The sequence below is a fragment of the Otolemur garnettii genome, unplaced genomic scaffold, assembly GCF_000181295.1.
Source record: "Otolemur garnettii isolate 467f Iridium unplaced genomic scaffold, OtoGar3 scaffold00040, whole genome shotgun sequence".
Lineage (NCBI taxonomy): Eukaryota > Metazoa > Chordata > Mammalia > Primates > Galagidae > Otolemur > Otolemur garnettii.
This window is the reverse complement of record NW_003852435.1, coordinates 9,705,758-9,714,327: the sequence shown is the minus strand read 5'-3', so window position 1 is coordinate 9,714,327 and position 8,570 is coordinate 9,705,758.

Below are 8,570 nucleotides of genomic sequence, written 5' to 3'. Positions count from 1 at the left end.
ATCATTGAGTCTCAGAGCTGTTGGAGAAACTGCATTGAGATTCAAGTATCAACTAACTAGGAATATAAGCACAAAGAACTGTACACATCTAATTCTCTAGTCTTTACATAACACAGCAGGCTTATATTATAAAGACCCGTACATATTGTGTGCACAATTTCTTCAAAGATTGTTTTCTGTGATGGTGCATGAGTGTGAGGAAGGAATTCAAACCATAGAATGAAAAAGTACTTTTCCAGTCTGGAACCAAAATAAGAATAAAAGAAAAGACATTTCAATATTAATAAAATAGTCCTTTTCAAGAAGAAAATTTTCTCTTGAATATGCATTTCAAGAGAAAAGAAAGTTCCAAGGTTGAAAGAGCTAAATACAATCACACACAATTTTTGTTGATAATTTAGAATTTTAATTTGGGCTTGCAAATCATTCTCAAAGTTCACCAGCATTAAATGTTGTATTAACAAAGACATCATCAAATAAGGATTCATGGCTGGCATTTCCTTATTTATGGAATATCCATCTATTTATATTCAGTGTCAACTTAACACACACACAAAAATACCAACTTCTACATAATCTAAGTCCATTTTCCTATGGCCTGATATAATGCTCTGAAGAATAACTTGAACCTAATTTTAGCAAGACAAAAAGTCATTCAATGATGACTTTTGATAACTGCCATTTAAATTTAGTAAATTCACTTTATTTTATATTTCAGAGGTTTGTTTGTACATTATGATAGCAATTATTTCATTTCATTTATTTGCTTATTTTTTGCTATAGACCCCTTTCATATTTAGGTGAAATCTATACAACATTCTCTAAATAATATCTTAAAATACAACATACATAATATAAAGGGTTACAAAGAAATTATTTAAAAATGCAATTACCAATACATCTTTAAACTTTTGATATTTTATTAGATGTGCTTGTTACATATTAAAAATACATCTGAGTGTCTGAGTACCATGATTTGGAAATAGTGATGAACTTTAATGATGTTTTAAGATACCTGCAATCATTATCATATGTTATCCAAATATTTGTAATTTGTATTATTTTCAAAGTAAAAAAGTACAACTAATATTATTGTGATGTATAATTTCGTTAGTAATTGAAGATAGTGCTTCACTTACAAGTAAATAGTGAATGACTATTTTCCCCTTTTCTCACAGACATCTTGGATTTTATCATGGCCCTCTTTCATAGAAGCTAGCTTAAGAATGCTTTTTTTGGACTAAGAGATTTTAGTTACCTGAAGTAAGGATCAATAAATTTTTGGGGGGAAGGGTCAGTTAACAAACATTTAGATTTCATATACGATAAGATCTCTTCCACAATTTCTTGTTTGATAGTGGAAAGCAGTTAAAAACAATATGTAGATGATGGATGGGATGTGTCCCTATAAAACTTTATTTAAAAAGTCGGTTCATCAGTCACTAAACCATAGTTTTCAATGTCTGATAGAAAGTATGTAAATAAAAACCCATGTACTGGGGTCACTAGAGTGATGTGTGATCTAATAAGAGCATTCTAGTCTCAATATTTATTATATATTAGAAGTTGGTTGCTCCCAGTTTTATGGCAGTGAATAATAATTTTAAGATAATATACTTAACAATTAAGAGAAGAATGTAGTAAAGATATTAAATGTAATCGATTCTGTCAAAATTTTTATTGCCTTAACATAGCTAAAATTTTGTACCTATAAGATACATTTATCAGTAATTATAAGAAATATGATTTTCTTTTATATTGAGATTTTATTACTGTGTACACATACACATAGTGTGAAGACCCTAAATTTAGAATCAAAAAACTTGGGTCAAAATAAGAACATCCTAAATTATCTGAGTTTATTTAGATATACAATGTGGTTTATAATAATATTAAAATCTTAGAGATCTTATGAAGAATATGAACATCATGAGATCTTTTTTTTTAGTTTAACACTTAATTATTACAATTGTTCATATCTTAGAAATGATTTATCCTAACCCTACAATTTTAAAGAAGAGCTGAGGCTGACTCAAGTTCACAAAAGTAAAAATGATTCTCTATATTCTGTGGGAAGTGGATAAGGTGAATTCCTCACAGACCTTCCAACTCAGGGTAAGTAAGGTGCCCTGTCAGGAGAATGTCTCCGTGACTATCCCTGCATGGGGAAATCAGCCGTGCAGGCAGCTGAGACCATCAAGTAGTAGCTTGGGCTAGAGAAGCTGAGATGTCTGTCTGAGGAGATGAGACTTGCTTTCCTCTTTCTTTTCTGGTTGAACCATTATCTGGCCACTTCAGATGTTCCACTACCCTACCTCCTTGCTTACCCTTTACTCAACCTTCCTGGGAGCTGTTACCTCCCCTTTCTCATTCTTAGCCTTGACTGCTGACTAGTGACTGGTGTGCATCCTTGCACATATCCTCTGTTATGTACGCAATCAAAAGACTCCAGGAAACAGGACAGATGCTGCATTGTTCTCAGACTGCCCCCATGGCACAGGGAACAGTGTATGCCCTTGCAGGCTTCCGGATTTATGCACCAAGTTTGGTATAAGTTCCATGGCTTTCCTCAGTGCCATCTCTCTAGCTGGGCACTGTCCTAGGTTCAGGTCAACTACACGCCCAACAATATCCTATGACAATGATATGTTCATTGTTTTCAATGAAGATTTTGTGTTTCACCTTGCTTTAGATTATTTTAATTATGTTAAAATTATTGTTTGTTCAAAATATAGAAAGTATCACTATTTAATATTCGCATTTTCATTTAATACCTGAATAAGCTATTAAAAGATAACATGTAATTAAATAGTATGATAGTTTCTTTGGTTCTGCTTTGCCTAATAAATTGTTGCATAATAAAACTTTTAACAGATCTGAAAAGTAATTTCTGCAATGATCCAGACACACTTACTGCTATTATAATTCATTTCTCTTATTTTCTTTATGGGTCAAGTGACTAAATTTCAACTGATAGATTTTTTAAAAATTATTTTTTATTAAATCATAACTTTGTACATTGATGCATTTATGGGGTTTAGTGTATATCACTGCTTTGATATACAATGTGAAATGCTTACTTTCAGGCATCCTCAAACTATGGCCTGCAGGCCACACGAGGCCTGTCTAGGACATTTATCTGGTCCACGGGGTGTTTTTGCCACTGCTGCCCGTCCTGCTTAGCAGCCGACTCGTCCTGGGGCCCACAGTCCAGTTCTCCAATGGTCTGAGGGACAGTGAACTGGCCTCGTGTTTAGAAAGTTTGAGGAATCCTGCTTACATTGAACAAAGTAATATATCCATCACAATTATACTACAGCATTTCCTGTTAAATTTAGGGAGTCCTACCAAAATTAACAAATCCACTCCACCAAAATCTTTTTTTAAGTTGAATAAAGTTTAGATGTATTTTTTCCATGAGCAAGGAATAAAGGTTTCCATCCAATATCATTTCCTGCTAAAAGTTAAAGTAATTACAGTTTCAATTCATCAAAATGTCATTCCCAAAATAGAAAAGGTTATGTGGTTTAATTATGCTCATGTTATTTCACCATAAGATTTTATTTTTCATCTATTAATTTAGAGGCCAGTGGTAAAGTCAGTGAAATGAACATGACGATGGAACATGACTATTGGATTCTCCACTATTCCATTAAAGCAGGCATATGCAATAAGCCCAGAATTCTGAAAGGTTAATAACACTCTGCCAAGATTGCAAAATCTGAACTTTAGAAGTTTGTTAATTTAAAAAAGATAACTTGTTATCAGTTCAGTGTTTTCATTATGACATATAAATATGAAAATACAAAAACACAGAATCCATGATTACAAACAGACAGTACTTGATATGCTTCTTCCATATGAAAAAGGCCTTTCATTTCAGCTAAAAAAGAGTTATAAAAATAGACTACCACAGCCTGTATAAGTATATTAAATAGGAGATTCAAAGGGAATTGTCATGGAATGTTTCTCAGAAGCCCAAAACAAAAATATCTTGGATGAACCTTGACTTGGTTAGAGAAGCCAAGTGTGCTGTGGGTTAGATTAGCTCAAATAAGAAGTTCAACTTGTCACCCAAGTAAAAATTATAATTGCATATTTTATACTGTCATTCTTGTTCAAGGCTACAATTTCCTTCCATTTCATTTACCCCTGTGGTCCCCAAACTTCTGGGTGTGGACTGGTACTGCTCAGTGGTCTATTAGGAACCCAGCCACACATTAGGAGGTGAGCGGCTGGTGAGCTAGGCAAGCCTGATCTATTCCTCTGTCACTGTCTCCCATCACCCCCAGATGGGACCATCTAACTGCAAGAAAACACGCTCAGAGCTCCCACTGATTCTGCATTATGGAGAGTTGTATAATTATTTTATTATATATTAAAATTAATAATGATAGAAATAAAGTATACAGTAAATGTAATGTGTTTGAATTATCCTAAAAACATCCCCCTCAACACCCCTTGGAAAAATTGTCTTCCATGAAACAGATCCCTCGTGCCAAAAAGGTTGGGGACTGCTGATTTAACCTACCCGTGCAAATCAACCCTACATTCAAAGTGAATCAAAATTAAGCACACACAGATGTGCCACTTGGTATTTCCTAGTTGGTAATGCTTAGATGAGGGAGAAATTTGTACCTTTGTTGAATCAAAAAAGGGAGCAATCATCTGGCACTAATTGAAACAAAGTCTACACTACTGAGAAAATAAAAATGAACTTGTCTTTTCAGTTACTGAGTTGAATATTTACACTGCTCCTTCATCGCAGAAACCCACACATCACACCTGCTATGATTTCTTTTTCTGTTGATCCTCTACCTAATTAACAACCATTAAGATTCACACCTGCAGCGGCTTTAGCCTTTGCCTACTGCTCTGCTTTGAGATTTTTAACCCTTCATTTTGCCTATCTTACATGAATGATCACTTTTCCTATTAGGCTTAGTCTTTCAAAGACAGCTTTTCTTCATATTTGTTTGCATTCGGACCTGGGAATTCACCCACAGCTGGAAACTCTGAAGAGGTGATTGTTTTTTTCTGGAATAAGACATGAACAGGTGGTACTCCCACCTGCTGCACGTCTTTGAATTTTTGTTGGCTTCAAACTGTTCTTGGACCTGGTATTTAAAATGTTCTCTTGCATTAGAAGAAGCAGAGGAAGAGAAAACAGGCCACGGCCTTTTTTGTTACTAATAGTCTCATTACAGACATTCTCTGGTTGGTAATTGCTGACATATTGAAATAAATGGGTACATTACTTTCTGGACTGGCTGTGGGTGGAAAGAAACCAAACAAATTCAAACGTAGCCTGGCTATTGTGAGCACTAAAGAAGATTTAGCAAATCAAATTGAGTAAATTATTTTCCCCTTGGGAAAGTTTGCAAAAGTCTATTTGTAGTTGGCAAGGAAAATGGTTCTGAATAGACATGTTTTTGTTGTGGTTTTCACTGTGATTTCTTTTACACAGAAGAAAGCACTTAGCCACTATCTAATTTGGGATATATTTGTTCTGTTCTCTTAGTTTATTTAATGTTTTGGTGTTTCTGTTCTCTAATGGAATGGGACAAATTGATGCAAAAATACTAGTACTACTCAACTTGAAGGCTTTTATGGACAAAAATAAACCATTATGATCTATCCAGTCATAATTACAACCTGCAAAGGAAGCTGGGGCTATTTTTTGTTCTGAAAAATTTGAAAACATAGTACTATGTATGCCTGTTTCTCTTCCCCCTTTTTCTTGTCTGTAATAGTTTACAATGAACTACAGCAGAAATGTCAATACTCAGGCTTTCATTCAACATACCTAAAAGTACTATTTGTATATTTGTTTATAGAGTCATATGCAACATCCATATCATATATGGTTGCTATCTATCTATACTTTACTTCTATTTCATATACAATATATATCTGTATTGCATATTCTTATAATATTGACCTACATAGATGTAGACATGCTTTTTCTATTTACATATACTATATACATATTTGTATTATATATATATCCATAAAATATTGATATAGATAAAGATATAGATATATTTAATTTGTACATGTATGCATTAGACATAAGTTAGCATATAAAACTGTGGATTAAAAATGTATTAGTGTTACAGCTTGATGGGGGGAATAAGTTCTAGTTTTTTTGTTTGTTTGTTTTTTGAGACAGAGTCTCACTATGTCACCCTTACTAGAATGCTGTGGCGACACAGCTCACAGCAACCTTAAACTCTTAGGCTTAAACAATTCCCTTGCCTCAGCCTCCCAAGTAGCTGGGACTACAGGCAGCTATTTGTTGTTGCTGTTGTTGTTGTAATTGTCATTGTTTAGCAGGCTCAGCCAGGTTCGAACCTGCCAGCCCTGGTATATGTGGCCAGCACCCTAACCATGACACTGAGCCAAGTTCTAGTAGTTTAAAGCACTGTACAGTAAATGTAACTGTTTATTGCAGATTTTTAAATAAGAAGGTTTTGAATGTTTCAATCATTAAGAACTAATACATCAATGAGATGAGGAATATGCGAAGTACTTTGATTAGATCCTTATACATCATATATATGTAATCAAATATTCCGCTGAACTCCCAAATATGTACAATTATTATATGTCATTTTAAAATGGTAATAAAAGCCAAAAATGTATAAGGAAAAATCACACAAAGGACTCTAAATAACCTGATTCAGACTCTTAATCAATTTTCTATAAAGTATTTTCCAACTTGCCTGGCATTTAAAAGACATTCAATAAATGCTAAACTCGGCTCTCGATTTTCTCTTCTCAGGTATGTGTCATTGCCTGATAAATAGTTCCTTCTCTAAGATTTACCACAATCTAGGTAGAAAGTCAGATTCTCCTATATTTCATTAGAAGGTATCAAGGCACATAGGTGATGTCTGAGGCCATGTGGTAGGTTAAATTGCAGAGTCAAAATTTAGTGACTTATACCTTTGACTCTTAGTCCTGTAGGTCCTCCAGGATGTTATTGTCCCCAAACCTTATAGGGAATGTTAGTGTGTTAGGCAGACTGCAAGCAACATAGTCATATTTTTAAAAGTAACATTCATCTTTTAAAATTAAGCCTAAGTAGAAAGTGACTATAAAAACATGATATTAAAAAGAAAAGGTAGCAAAGTCTTTCGAATGTCATTTATGTTTAAAAAATAAGGGTAGGTTAATTTTTCATGGTTTAAGAAAATATTCAGTAGATAAAAGACTAAGAAGAGAGTTTTTAAGAAAGGTTTAGATAGCTGGCTAAAGCTTAATGAAGGAACATTAAAATATTTCCCTGAATTTCCTTCTAGTATACCACGGTCCACTGGTTCTCTTGTTTTCCTCTTACTATCCTTTCTGAGACTCTGTTGCTTGTTTGTGTCCCAAATATTCATTTACTTCTTTTATTTCTCTGGGGTTAATCCTAGACTCCCTTCTGTTTTCATGCTGTGGTCTTTTCCTATGTGATATTGTAAACACAGCCCTTGGGCCAGTAAAGTCACATCCCCAGGCCAATTTGGTACCAAATGGACAGCAATAGAGGGGTCAGGGCCTGACCTACTGACCTTGAATAAATAGTGCTATTATTTTGTGAAAAATCTATACATTTTACATATCATTGCTCAGGTACCTAACAACTCTTTAATCACATTCTCTACATGTTATTTTCATTGTATTTTCTTCTTTGGATGTGTGGCGGTGACAGATGAATTTGCTGCATTCATACCTCTATGAATTCTTCTTGTTCACTGTCTAAACTAGTGACAATGTCCTTATCATTCCTTCAAAATCTGACGCTATCAGTTCTTCCTCTATCTCAGCTACTGACAAATTATATTGCCTCTTTGCCATATTTGTGCTTATATCACAAGAAAGAAAAGTAAGTTATTGCTTGACATAAATGGATCTACGGAATTATCAAATCTTCTATATTTTTAGTCATACACACAAAATGCTAATATACTGCTTACTAACTTCACTATGAAAAACACTTAGAAGGAAATGGAATGAACGCTGGCTTTTCCTAGAAAAGAGACTGCGGCTCATCCCTGCAGATAAGAAAAGTGTCCCAAAGTGCTGATGCAGGTGAGACTGTGACAGAAGGTGAGCAAGAGTCTAATAACCAAAGTCAGAAATGGTGAAACTGCAACTTCCCACAGAAACAAACACACAACAGCAAAACCACGGTGATGGTCAGTGCCTGACTCCCCATGGGTAGGCTCCTGTAAAGATTACATCAGTAGTCCGCCTAAGGAAAGGCCAGTTTGTTTCCGGCATGCTTGCTTTGGGCTTGTTTTGTCTAAGAAGTTCAAAATTAACCTGCTCCTAGCCTAAATAGCTGTCAGACACAAGATTAGAAAAAAAGACTTGAGGATAAGAAATCAAGAGTCTCAAAAAGGTACAAGTGAATCTTTCTATGAGTAGAATATGAATGTTTTAACACAATGACTAAGAAAATGACATGAAGGCTATGTTAACCAGTTTGATGGAAGTGTTTCGTATTGTATGTAAAAACACCACACTGTACCCCAGAAGTGCATTAATGTACACAGTTACCGTTCAATAAAAAAAAAAAA